The sequence below is a fragment of the Coturnix japonica genome, unplaced genomic scaffold, assembly GCF_054131305.1.
Source record: "Coturnix japonica strain WE unplaced genomic scaffold, WE-NBRP24 Scf039, whole genome shotgun sequence".
Taxonomy (NCBI): Eukaryota; Metazoa; Chordata; class Aves; order Galliformes; family Phasianidae; genus Coturnix; species Coturnix japonica.
The window spans coordinates 712,360-725,801 of NW_028188942.1; the positions used below are offsets into that span (position 1 = coordinate 712,360).

The 13,442-nt window shown below is 50.1% G+C and overlaps 1 long non-coding RNA gene across 1 annotated transcript; it reads right to left on the reverse strand.

Annotated features, from left to right (window-relative positions):
* Nucleotides 1–1,486: 1,486 nt before the first annotated feature.
* Nucleotides 1,487–9,081, reverse strand: LOC146753125 (uncharacterized). Its single transcript, XR_014940143.1, has 3 exons — nt 8,954–9,081; nt 4,228–8,067; nt 1,487–2,197 (listed from the first exon to the last, which is right to left on the reverse strand). It is a non-coding gene; the product is annotated as an uncharacterized LOC146753125 (long non-coding RNA).
* Between the last annotated feature and the right edge of the window lie 4,361 nt (nt 9,082–13,442).

The window sequence follows — 13,442 nt, forward strand, 5'->3', positions numbered from 1 at the left end:
TTCAAAAATAAAGCATTTCATTCCTAAAAATAGCATTTCTAAACAAAACACTGGTTTTCATACACAAAGACTTTATCCCAACAGAATGATGCTTTGGAGCCTAATAGAATACAGTGATTCAAGAATTCCCAAATTCCTCTACAAAATAAGGACATTCCCACCAGAAATATCAAGTTGTGTCATAATGTAGAAAACTTTCACACTAATATCCTTGCTTATCTCAGAAATAAAAAGGAATCTCATAAGTATCACTAATTATCCTTTCAAATATTTCATTTTCTTACCAAACTAATGCTTTTCATTCCTAAAAATAGCATTTTCTAAACAAAATACTGGTTTTCATCCCCAAAGGTAGACATTATCTCTACAGAATGTTCCTTTGGAGCATAATAGAATACAGTGTTTCATGAATTCCTGTATTCCTCTACAAAATAAGGACATTTCCACCCAAAATATCAATTTCTGTCAAGATTTAGAGAACTTTGACAATAATAGCAGTACTTATCCCAGAAAAAAAAAAAAAAGGTACATTCTTGAGTATCACTTCTTATCCTTGCAAAAATACATTTTTCTTAACAAATACAATGCTTTTCAGCCCTAAAAATATCATTTTCTCCCCAAAATACTGGGTTTCATCCTCAAAAGAAGACAGTTCCTCTAAAAAATGAATATTTGCAGCATAATATGATACACTGTTTACAGAATACCGGAATTCCTCTTTCAAATAAGGACACTTCCCCCCTAAAGATCAATTTCTGTTCTAATTTTTGAAATTTACACACGACTTTCACTACATAGACCAGAAATAATAAGTTCTCTCTAAAGCATCACCATTTATCCTGGCAAATATTTGAGTTTCTTCTGAAAATATGAATTTTCTTCACTAAAAATAGCATTTTCTAAACCTAATACCTGTTTTCATAACCAAAAGAAGATATTTTCTCTAGAAAATGATGCACTGTAGCATTATAGGATGCATTTCTACCAGAATACCCGTTTTCCTCTACAAACTATGGACATTTCCACCCAAAATGACAATTTCTGTAAAAAATTTTAAAATTTACACAGGAATATCGCCACTTCTTCCAGATATAAGGATTCCTCTCTTAATTATCACTTCGTATTCTGGCAAAAATTTTTTCTTACCTAAGAAAATGCTTTTCATTCCCAAGAATAGCATATTCTTAACCACATCTGCTTTTCATCGCCAAAAGAAGAAATTTTCCCTACAGAATGATGCTTTGGAGCAAAATAGAATACGGTGTTTCTACAATTCCCAAATTCCTCTACAAAATAAGGACATTCCCACCAGAAATATCAAGTTGTGTCATAATGTAGAAAACTTTCACACTAATATCCTTTCTTATCTCAGAAATATAAAGGAATCTCATATGTATCACTAATTATCCTTGCAAAAATTTCATTTTCTTGCCAAAATAATTCTTTTCATTCCTAAAAATAGCATTTTCTAATGAAAATACTGGTTTTCATACCCAAAGGAAGACATTATCTCTACAAAATTATGCTTTGGAGCATAACATGGTAGATTGTTTCCAGAATTCCTGTATTCCTCTACAAAATAAGGACATTTCCACCCGAAATATCGATTTCTGTCAAGATATAGAGAACTTTGACACCAATAGCTGTACTTATCTCTGAAAGAAATAAAAAGTTCGTTTTTGAGTATCACTCTTTATCCTTGCAAAAATACATTTTTCTTACCAAATAAAATTATTTTCATCCCTAAAAATTGCATTTTCTAAACCAAATAATGGTTTTCATCCCCAAAGAAGATATTTTCTTTACTGAATGTTGGTTTGTTGGATAAGAGAATCCAGTGTTTCAAGAATTCCTGTTTTCCTCTACAAAATAAAGACATTTCTACCCCAGTTATCTGTCTCCAGATGAAGGTCAACCCAATGCTGCCATGACTTGAGCAGGTTGCCCTCCCTTTGCTGCTTAACCCAATGCTGCCATGCGATGTGCAGGGTGCCCTCCAGTTGCAGCTCAACCCAGTACTGCTATGCCATGTGCAGGTTGCCCTCCATCCAGCTGCAGCTCAACCCAATGCTGCTCGTCCATTCATTGCTCACCTGCTTCTGCTCCTGCAGCAGCTTCAGACACTGCAGCGCTGTTAATGTTCCGCTGGCAAATTGGGCCCGCATTGCTGCACTGCTCACACAGCTCCTTGCAGGACCTGAGCCAATTGCAGAATGGGGCCGGTGGGTTCCGTGCTGCCCCACTGCCCCTGCCCCACCCTGGGTGGCTTCTATGAGGTCAGAGTGTCATTGTGACACACCAGCACTGGAGGGTCCTTGAAGGTCACAGACGCAAAGCATGGTTTGTGATGGAAGAGTCCTTGAAGGTCATTAAGAACCAGGGAATCACAGAATCACAGAATCACAGAATCACAGAATTACCCGGGTTGGAAGGGACCTCAAGGATCATGTAGTTCCAACCCCCCTGCCTAGCAGGGCCACCAAACATACACCTCTACTAGATCAGGTTGCCCAGGGCCCCGTCCAACCTGGCCTTGAACACCTCCAAGGACGGGGCATCCACAACCTCACTGGGCAGCCTGTTCCAGGACCTAACCACTCTTCTAGTAAAGAACTTTCCCCTAACATCCAACCTAAATCTTCCCTCCTTCAACTTAAAACCATTTCCCCTAGTCCTGCTATTATCAGCCCTTTCGAAGAGTTTACTCCCTTCCTGGGAGTAAGTTCCCTTCAGGTATTGAAAGGCTGCAATGAGGTCGCCCCATAACCTTCTCTTCTCCAGGCTGAACAAACCCAACTCCCTCAGCCTGTCCTCATAGGGGAGGTGCTCCAGCCCCCTGATCATCTTTGTGGCCCTCCTCTGGACCCTTTCCAATATCTCCATATCTTTTTTGTACTGAGGGCTCCACACCTGGACACAGTACTCCAGATGGGGCCTCACAAGAGCAGAGTAGAGAGGGACGATCACCTCCCTATCCCTGCTGACCACCCCTCTCCTGATGGAGCCCAGGATCCCATTTGCTCTCCGGGCTGCCAGAGCGCACTGCTGGCTCATGTTAAGTTTCTCATCTATCAGGACCCCTAGGTCTTTTTCTGCCGAGCTGCTCCTTGATGGCCCTCCTCTGGACCCTTTCCAAAATCTCTATGTCTTTCTTGTACTGAGGGCTCCACACCTGGACACAGTACTCCAGATGGGGCCTCACAAGAGCTGAGTAGAGAGGGACAATCCCTATCCCTGCTGACCACCCCTCTCCTGATGGAGCCCAGGATCCCATTTGCTTTCCGAGCTGCCAGAGTGCACTGCTGGCTCATGTTAAGTCTCTTGTCCATCAGGACCCCCAGGTCCTTCTCAGCCGAGCTGCTCTCAAGGACATCTCCTCCCAGCCTGTACAGGTGCCTGGGGTTCTTCCGGCCCATGTGCAAAACCTTGCACTTTGCCGTGTTGATCCTCATTAGATTCACACAAGCCCAGCTTTCTAGTCTGTTGAGGTCCCTCTGAATGGCACCCCTTCCTTCCAACGTATCGACCGCACCACTCAGCTTGGTGTCGTCAGCAAACTTGCTGAGGGTGCACTCCATTCCCCCATCGATGTCATTAATAAAGATGTTAAAGAGCACCGGTCCCAAGACAGACCCTTGAGGGACACCGCTCGTTACTGGCCTCCACCTGGACATAGAGCCATTGACCACCACCCTCTGTCTGCGGCCTTTCAACCAATTGCTTATCCATCGAGTTGTCCACCCATCACATCCACTTCCCTCCAATTTGGAGATGAGGATGTGATGGGGGACCATGCCAAAGGCCTTGCTCAGGTCCAGGTAAATGACATCAGTCACCTTCCCTTCGTCCACCAACACCGTCACTCCATCATAGAAGGCCACAAGATTAGTTAAGCATGACCTTCCCATGGTGAAGCCATGCTGGCTGTCTCGGATCACATGCTCATTCTTTATGTAATGGAGCATGTTGTCCAGGACGATCTGTTCCATGATATTCCCAGGCACGGAGGTGAGACTCACCGGCCTGTAGTTCCCCGGGTCCTCCCTGCTCCCCTTCTTGTATATGTGAGTGACATGACACATCCAGCAGCAGCTCAACCCAATGCTGCCATGCTATGTGCAGGGTGCCCTCCAGTTGCAGCTCAACCCAGTGCTGCCATGCCTTGTGCAGGTTGCCCTCCATCCAGCTGCAGCTCAACCCAATGCTGCTCGTCCATTCATTGCTCACCTGCTTCTGCTCCTGCAGCAGCTTCAGACACTGCAGCGCTGTTAATGTTCCGCTGGCAAATTGGGCCCGCATTGCTGCACCGCTCACACAGCTCCTTGCAGGACCTGAACCAATTGCAGAATGGGGCCGGTGGGTTCCGTGCTGCCCCACTGCCCCTGCCCCACCCTGGGTTGCTTCTATGAGGTCAGAGTGTCATTGTGACACACCAGCACAGGAGGGTCCTTGAAGGTCACAGTGGGTTTGTGTCTATGTTGGGTTTGGGTTTGAGGATTGGGTTTGGGGTAGGGTTGGTTTTAGCTTTGGAGTTTGGTTTTGTGTCTATGTTGGGTTTAGGTTTGGGGTTTGGGTTTGGGGTAGCTGTGGTTTTAGCTTTGGGGTTTGGGTTTGGGGCAGGGTTGGTTTTAGGTTTGGGGTTTGGGTTTGGGATAGGATTGGTTTTAGGTTTGGGGTTTGGGTTCAGGGTAGGGTTGGTTTTAGGTTTGGGGTTTGGGTTTGGGGTAGGGTTGGTTTTGGTTTGGGTTTGGAGTAGGGTTGGTTTTAGGTTTGGGGTTTGGGTTTGGGGTAGGGTTGGTTTTAGCTTTGGGGTTTGGTTTTGTGTCTATATTGGGTTTAGGTTTGGGGTTTGGGTTTGGGGCAGGGTTGGTTTTAGGTTTGGGGTTTGCGTTTGGGATAGGGTTGGTTTTAGGTTTGGGGTTTGGGTTTGGGGTAGGGTTGGTTTTGGGTTGGGTTTGGGGTAGGGTTGGTTTTAGGTTTGGGGTTTGGGTTTGTGTCTGTGTTCAGTTTGGGGTAGCTGTGGTTTTAGCTTTGGGGTTTGCATTTGGGGCAGGGTTGGTTTTAGGTTTGGGGTTTGGGTTTGGGGTAGGGTTGGTTTTGGGTTGGGTTTGGGGTAGGGTTGGTTTTAGGTTTGGGGTTTGGGTTTGGGGTAGGGTTGGTTTTAGATTTGGATTAGGGTTTGTGTCTATGTTCGGTTTGGGATAGGATTGGTTTTAGGTTTGGGGTTTGGGTTTGTGTCTGTGTTCAGTTTGGGGTAGCTGTGGTTTTAGCTTTGGGGTTTGCATTTGGGGCAGGGTTGGTTTTAGGTTTGGGGTTTGGGTTTGGGGTAGGGTTGGTTTTGGGTTGGGTTTGGGGTAGGGTTGGTTTTAGGTTTGGGGTTTGGGTTTGGGGTAGGGTTGGTTTTAGATTTGGATTAGGGTTTGTGTCTATGTTCGGTTTGGGATAGGATTGGTTTTAGGTTTGGGGTTTGGGTTTGTGTCTGTGTTCAGTTTGGGGTAGGGCTGCTTTTAGCTTTGGGGTTTGGGTTTGTGTCTATGTTGGGTTTGGGGTAGGGTTGCTTTTAGGTTTGGGGTTTGGGCTTGGGGTAGGGTTGGTTTTAGATTTGGATTAGGGTTCAGGGTAAGGTTGGTTTTAGGTTTGGGGTTTGGGTTTGTGTCTATGTTGGGTTTGGGGTAGGGTTGGTTTTAGGTTTGGGGTTTGGGTTTGTGTCTGTGTTCAGTTTGGGGTAGCTGTGGTTTTAGCTTTGGGGTTTGCGTTTGGGGCAGGGTTGGTTTTAGGTTTGGGGTTTGGGTTTGGGATATGGTTGGTTTTACGTTTGGGGTTTGGGTTTGGGGTAGGGTTGGTTTTGGGTTTGGGTTTTTGGTTTGGGGTAGGGTTGGTTTTAGATTTGGATTTGGGTTTGGGGCAGGGTTGGTTTTAGATTTGGATTAGGGTTCAGGGTAGGGTTGGTTTTAGGTTTGGGATTTGGGTTTGTGTCTATGTTGGGTTTGGGGTAGGCTTGCTTTTAGGTTTTAGGTTTGGGGTTTGGGGTAGGGTTGGTTTTCGATTTGGATTTGGCTTCAGGGTAGGGTTGGTTTTAGATTTGGATTAGGGTTCAGGGTAGGGTTGGGTTTAGCTTTGGGGTTTGGGTTTGTGTCTATGTTGGTTTTGGGGTTTCAGTTTGGGGTAGGGTTTGTTTTAGATTTGTGGTTTGCGTTTGTATCTATGCTGGGTTTGGGTTAGGGGTACAGTTGGTTTTAGGTTTGGGGTTTGGGTTTGTGTCTATGTTGAGTTTGGGTTTGTGTCTGTGTTGGTTTATGGTTAGGCTTTGGCACTGGATTAGGGTAGGGTTGGGTTTGGGTTAGGCTTCGGCCTTGGATTAGGGTTCGGTTTTGGTTTAGGGTTTGGGATGGCGTTTGGGTCAGAGTTAGGGTTGTGAATCATGCACAACTTAAGCAGATCCAACCTGAAGGACAAAGGCGCTGGAGTAAATGTCAGCTCAGGAACAGAACTGGGAGTGGGCCGCAGAGTTTGCTTTCAAGGGAAGATTGGACAGATGTGCTGCTGTTGAAAATAAGATTGCAGATGTGCTGGTGTTGAAGATAAGATGGCAGAACAGATGCCTCAGCTGGACGTAGCATCAACAGGAACCAGTTTGGGCACCCCCCCTTAGAGAGTTGGGCATTTATAGTGAGAATGGCTATTAGCCTTCATCCCACCACCACCAGAGATGGTCATTAATGCTTGGAATCTCTGCCCATGTCATTGGGATTAATGACCATGTATAGGCTATGCCTATCAATGGGTAGTCGCTGCAGTGATCCCCACGCACCCAGTGCTGCAATAAAGGGAACAGAACTCATTGGCGTGTCACATTCCTGTCTTGATTTCCTTGGCTTCACCATGGCCACAGCTTATAGGACTGGTCATAGATCAGCTTCCAAAGCCCCTTTTTTTAAAGGAGATGCCACAAAGCTGTACTGCCTGGTGGTGTTGTTGATCAGGTAGTAGAGAGCATTCAAAAGGCTCCAAATGATGCATTATAGAAAGCTGCAGCCACATCATGAATCCCTTCCCCTGCCCCCATCCCCAAATCCATCACCAATCAACCCCTCCATCCACGGCCCCAAATCCCCCCCTTCCATTTCTAGGAACCAATGAAGCTACATTGTGTGCCTCCGGTGGCACAGTGGTTAAGGACGCCACTTTGCAACACCAGAGGCCCGGGTTCAAATCCCCCCTGTGTCGCAAGTGGTAGAAGTGCCGCTCTGCTACACAGGAGGCTCAAATCCTGGGGGTTGGACTCGATGATCTCTAAGGTCCCTTCCAACCCGCATGAGACTGTGATACTCTGATACATCCATGGCCCCAGATCCATCTCCAATGAACCTTTATTCACAGCCCCAAATTCATCCCTCCATTTAGAGGAACCAATGAACCCCTTTATCCACAGCCCCAAATCCATCTCCAATGTACCTCCACCCATGACCCCAAACCCATCACCAATGAACCTTCATCCACCACCCCAAATCCATCCCTTCCATTTATAGGAACCAACGAACCCCTTCATTGATGGCCCCAAATCCTTCCCTTCCATTTATAGGAACCAATTAACCCCTCCATCCCATCCCCAACCCCCCACTTCCCCCTTCAGCCTCAACGCACAGAACTGACACATTGTGGGCCTAAAAAAGAACCCAAAATCCAAACCCTAAATAAACAGGCCCAAAATGATGCAAAATGAACCCAAAACCAGACCCCAAATTAAGCCGTGGGGCTTCCAAACTCCACCTCAGCACCTTCCCACCTTTGGCTGCTTGATGCCCCCCATGGCAGCAGCTCTCCTGCCCTGCTGCAGCCTGTAGAGCATCTCCCCCCGGTTCCTCCTCATCTTTTCCTCATAGCTTCGGCCCTTTAAGGTCACGACGTCGCCATATTCCTCCTTCAGCTTCTTCATCACAGCCTTCAGTTCCCCTTCGTACCTCGTGAGCTCTGCGTTCAGCTGTTGCCGTGTCTCACCAGGCCATGATGGGAGCCCATGTTGGCCTTGGAAGCCATTGGGGTTGGAGTCTGGGATCCCACGTTGACCTATAAAGAAGCCATTGGGGTTGGAGTCACGGCCACCCAGGAGGGGGGTTGAAGGCAGAGCACAGATGAGGGTCCTGCATCCTGAAGGAGCATCTGGTACAGAGCAGACACATCTGAAGGATGAGCTCCAGCATGGCTGGCACCAACAAGGAGCAACCCAGGATGAGCAAGAACGGCCCCAGGGTGGGAACTGCCTCTGGACAGACATGCAGTGACACTGAAGGTACATGTGCCCACAGCCACCAAGGGAGCGGTGCTGCAGCCAGTCTTGGGATGGAAATGGCACTTTCCATCTGCCACCTCCATCCTGCCCAGCAGTGGGAGGGGTGCCAGGAAGCAGCAGATGCAGAGTGTGACCTGCTTTTATTTTAATCTCCAGAGCGAGTTGCCGTCTGGGATGCGGTGGCCGCCTTTGTATGAGAGAATCATGGAACAATTGGAGCAGGAAGGAACCCCAAAAGGGCACCCGGTCCCACCGCCCTGCGGGGAACAGGGACACCTACCTCCAGATGAGGTTGCTCTGAGCCTGGTCCAGCCTGGCCTTGAAAGCCTGTCTGGGCACCCACCACCTCTCTGGGCAAGACATCCCAGTGCCTCACCACCCTCCAGCCAAATCCTTCTTCCTCCCATCCAAAGCCAATCTTCCCTCTTTCTGCCTGAAACTGTTTCCCCTCCTCCTATCCCAAGTGACCCTGCTAACAGCTTTAGAAAGCCTTCATGCAGCATGAAAACATGCCTGTGAGCAAACAAGCAGAGAGAGCAGCAAGGATTGCTGTTGCACTGCGTCACGCTGCTCACTGCCCTCTCCTCCCTTACCAACTCCCCAAAATAAAGCCCACCCCCCCCCCCTTCAATATATACTCATTAATAACACACACACACACACCCTTTATATAGAAACCCGGAACGCAGCGTTGGGTGCGGCGCAGCCCCAGGGCAGGAAGCGCTGATGATGGGAGGGGGCCGGGCCATATACACTCATATGGGCCCGCCCCTAAGCTCTGCCTCCCTGCACGGAAGGACACAAAGTTCCCCTGTCGTGGCTGTGGGTGACCACTAGGGGGCACCATAGGCATAAAGATTGCCCCCCACGCCCCTTCCCCTTCAACCCAATTTGGTTCCAAAGAGACCCCCCCACCCCCCCATTAAACTGGGGTCTTAGAGTGCCCCCACTGACTCCAAATACCTCCCCCAACCCACCCTATAGACCCCAAACCCACCCCACTGCACCCTAATCCCACCCCACAGCCCCCAAAACCCCCCCCAAGCCCACCTTAAAACCCCCAAAGGCCACCCCATAACCCCCAGATACCCCCCAAACCCACCCTATGGACCCCAAATCCACCCCTCAGCCCCCAAATACACCCAAAACCCACCCTATGGACGCCAAATCCACCCCTTAGCCCCAAAATACCCCCTTAAACCATGCTGGGGCCTTGGGGGCGGCTGTTGGCGGCCCTCAGCCCACAAACCTCTTCCGCTCCCTCTGCCGTTCCCCCCCCTCCGCCCCACGCAACCAGGTCAGGCCTCTCCGGTCTCCACTCCCCCATCCCCCCATTATCCGCAATGGTTCCGTGCCGTAACCCGCTCCCCCGGAGGGAACGCGTGCTCTGCGGAAATGAGTCCCCTGGGAAACGCGATCCGCTTCACTGGCGTTCCGCCCTTGCTTTGGTTCCTACGGCCTACAGAGCCGGAGGAAGGCGATCCCGGGGAGGGGGGGGGGTGTCCTCAGAGGGGTGGGGACGTGTCAGCTGTGTCTCCACGGAGGGCTGTGTGTCCCCCCCCTACAGGTGGAGCTGCTGCTGCTGCTGCTCGTGTACCCCCGTGGGCGCCCCCCCACCACCACCCAAAACGAAGGGGGGCTGCAGGGATACCTGAGAGTATTGGCTCAGGCGCCCGGCCCCCCCCGGCCCAAAGCGTGCAGCCGCTACCTGCGGCGTTTGGCCGCCCGGAGCCTGGGGGGGTTACGGGAGGGCTTTGGCATGATGGGGAGCCCCGGAGGGGGGTTACGGCTTTGCCTCCGTTTGGAGCCCGACAACGCGACCCCCACTCATCGCCTCCACATCCTGGCGCTGCTGCTGCAGATGGGGGGGGGGCTCAGGGCTGATCGGTGCGGTTGGAGTCGGGGGGAGCAGAATTAAGGCTCACCCTGTGCCCCTCCCGCTTCCCCCCCCCCCCCCCCACTCCTCCCGGTCAATGCCCTATTCAGCTCCTAAGGCCCCTGGTGGTGGGGGGTGTCTCCAACTCCTCTTTGCCCCCCCTTCCTTTACCCGTAGCGGCTCAATTGCGACCCTCCCCCCCCCTTGGGACGCCTCCAGGCGACGCCGCATGTTCGACACCATGTGGGAAACGCTGGGGGGGGAACCCGAAAGCCAGTTGGTGTGAGAAGGGGCTCGGCCCCCCGCCATCATCACCCCCTTCGTGTTGGATGAAGGGGACGGAGATGGGGGGTGGGTGGCGGCCGCCTCGTTGCCCCCCCGCGGTCTGGCCATAGGAAATAATTCATCTCGATGGTTTTCTTATGGATTCATTTGCTTCCTCGAGGTTGTCCTGACATTCGGCAATTTCCTTCAGTAGTGTTTCGAGCCTTTTCACTTCTGCATCCTTCTGCTGTAGAAATATCACATTCCAAACAGGACAAACCAGATCATTTTAGAAACAATTACAAGCCAAGTTGCATTTTGGTGTTAAAAACAGCCATAGACTCATAGAATAGCCTTGGTTGAAAAGGACCACAGTGTGCAGGGTCTCCAACCAGCAGACCAGGCTGCCCAGAGCCACATCCAGCCTGGCCTGAAATCTGTCCAGGGATGGAGCATCCACAACCTCCCTGGGCAACCTGTTCCAGTGTGTCACCACCCTCTGTGTGAAAAACATCAACCTAATATCCAACCTAAACGTCCCCGTATCACTTTAAAACCATTCCCCTTGTCCTATCACTATCCACCCTTGTAAACAGCCATTCCCCTGCCTGTTTATATGCTCCTTTCAAATACTAGAAGGCCAAAGTGAGGTTTCCCTGGAGCCTTCTCTTTTCCAAGCACAACAAGCCCAGTTCCCTCAACCTGTCCTCACAGGAAAGGTGCTCCAGCCCTCTGATCATCTTACTGGCCCCCCTTAGCATTATTTGCAATTCTCTTTTGCCTTCCTGCAAGCACAACTGCTTCAGGGCACATTTCATCCCACTGTTAGGCCTTGTAAGAAGCACTATGGCAAGTCCATATGCAGAAAACAATGGCATTCCATTCACTAACAGAGAAACTATTCTGCCCTTGCTCCTGACTCTTGTCCCTGCCTCCTCCTGCACTGGGCAGTGTTTGTGGGCAATGAAAGAAATACCCACATTCTGGAAAATACAGACAAAAAAGAAACAGGCAGAAAAGCGGCACTAATACTTTGTCACTGGTGGGAATCTCCACAGAAAGTGCTGTGCTAAAGGTGTGAGGTTAAGGGATCATCACTGTCACGATAAAAGTGATAGCATGGAAGATTTAGCGATGGCGTGCTGACTAGAAGGAAAAAACAACACTTACCTTGGAGCTTGTTCATTTTCTCTCCTATCATCGGATATCTTCTCATCATCTACGTAGCTCTGAGGTTGGCCAAAGCCTGTTGCCATGAGCTTTGCTAAACGCAACAGTGCTGTGGCTCAGAGGTATTACACCGGCACATAGCATAGAACTCCATAACCCAAGTGTCAAGGGAAGAAGAAAGGGGAACTGTTACAATTAATTACGTTCACTAAATTGATAATTGTAGGCTTCTTGTCACACACTACTGCCTACAGCAAAACAGCACAGATGTTGACAACTGTGATTTCTGCATACAAGCAACCACTCAAGGCTGAGCACTCTCTCCTGTCTCTTTGCCATGCCTAGAAAGACCCAGAAGAGCTCAGTGTTCTCTTGCTGTTAGTTTACATCCTCCAAGCACTTCCAAAGGCACGCTGCTCTGTAGAAAAAGCTGAGCTGCCCAGAAAGTTTGTGCAGGAAGAAGGCAGCAGTGTCAGTGCACGTCATCCTGGGGGATCTGAAAGCATTTGTGAAGAGAACAGGGAAAGAAGAGGGAAGAGAGCAAAACCAACAGGCACTAGCACTGCTGCCCACAGGGGGCGGGGCTTGAGGCAGGGCCTGTGCCAGAGGGGGGCCTGGCACAGTTAGGGCCAGCTCAGGGCCCAGAGCAGAGGGGGAGCAGGCAGAGGCAGGGCCTTGGGGCCCAGGATGGAGGAGGACCAGGCACAGCTGGGGCCAGCTCAGGGCCCAGAGCAGAGGGGGACCAGGCACAGCTGAGGCCACTGCAGGGCCCAGGTGAGAGGGGAACCCAGCACAGTCGGGGCTGCTTTGGGGCCTGGGCCGGAAGGGGGCCCGGCACAGCCAGGGCCTATCCCCCTTTTTTGCACATATGAAATGCTCCCAGCTGTGTTGCACAGCAGAACATCTTTCAATGGAGATGAAAGCCTGTGAAATGAAAGAATCCTTTCTTATTTCTTTCACATTTGTGTTTGTTGACTGCAGTTCCAACCAGGTGGACTCGCAGTGTCTTGCAAGTGCCACCTGGAAGCAGGTACAGACTGGAGACACAGCACCCTCAATGTCCAGGTGAGTAACAGCAGCCAAGGAGGCCTTTGGGCTCTGCAGGGTCCAAGTGTGGAGCATTACACACAGGAACAGCTGAGTATAAAGACAGTGGCAGAGCTGCAGAGCTTGCCATAGTAGGGAGGCACAGTGGCTGAGCTCATTTCCCACAGTAACACAGGAAATAAGAGCCATGAAGGAAATGCAGATGCCTTCTGCCCCCATCAGAGGGGAGGAATGAGCTGCACTTCCACAGAGACATTCCTCTCACAGCCACTCACACCTCAGGTGTGGAGGGACGAGCTGGGGCTGCTGGTGGCAGCTGTGGAACACTGCTATCTGTGGTGCTCCATCCTACCTTGGAGGTGGGCATGTAGAGCTGAGGACCTTTGTCACTGCACAAATGACTGCAAGCAGAGATGTAGCAGAGGGAACATAAAGCATTTAATAACTTATACAAAGCAATGACTAATAGAAATGACAGTATTTCCAACCAAATATCCCCCATCCTAACAGTCATATCTGATTTCTACAATCCCACCCAAACAATTTCCCAGCCCCCTCCAATTCCTCCTCACTATCCCACCCCTGAATTTCCCTCCCCCAATTCCCACACAGTAATTGCCCACACTAATTACCAGTATGCAGGGCATGGGGAACACCTGTTCCTTGTGTGCAGACACCTGGAAAAAAAAGAAGTGTCAGGGAACTGGAGGTCTGTAGCAGGTTGTGGAGGCTCTGCATAGAACGTAACCCCAGACCACAACCCCATCAGCTGCTGGAGCAGCATCATCCCTGTCA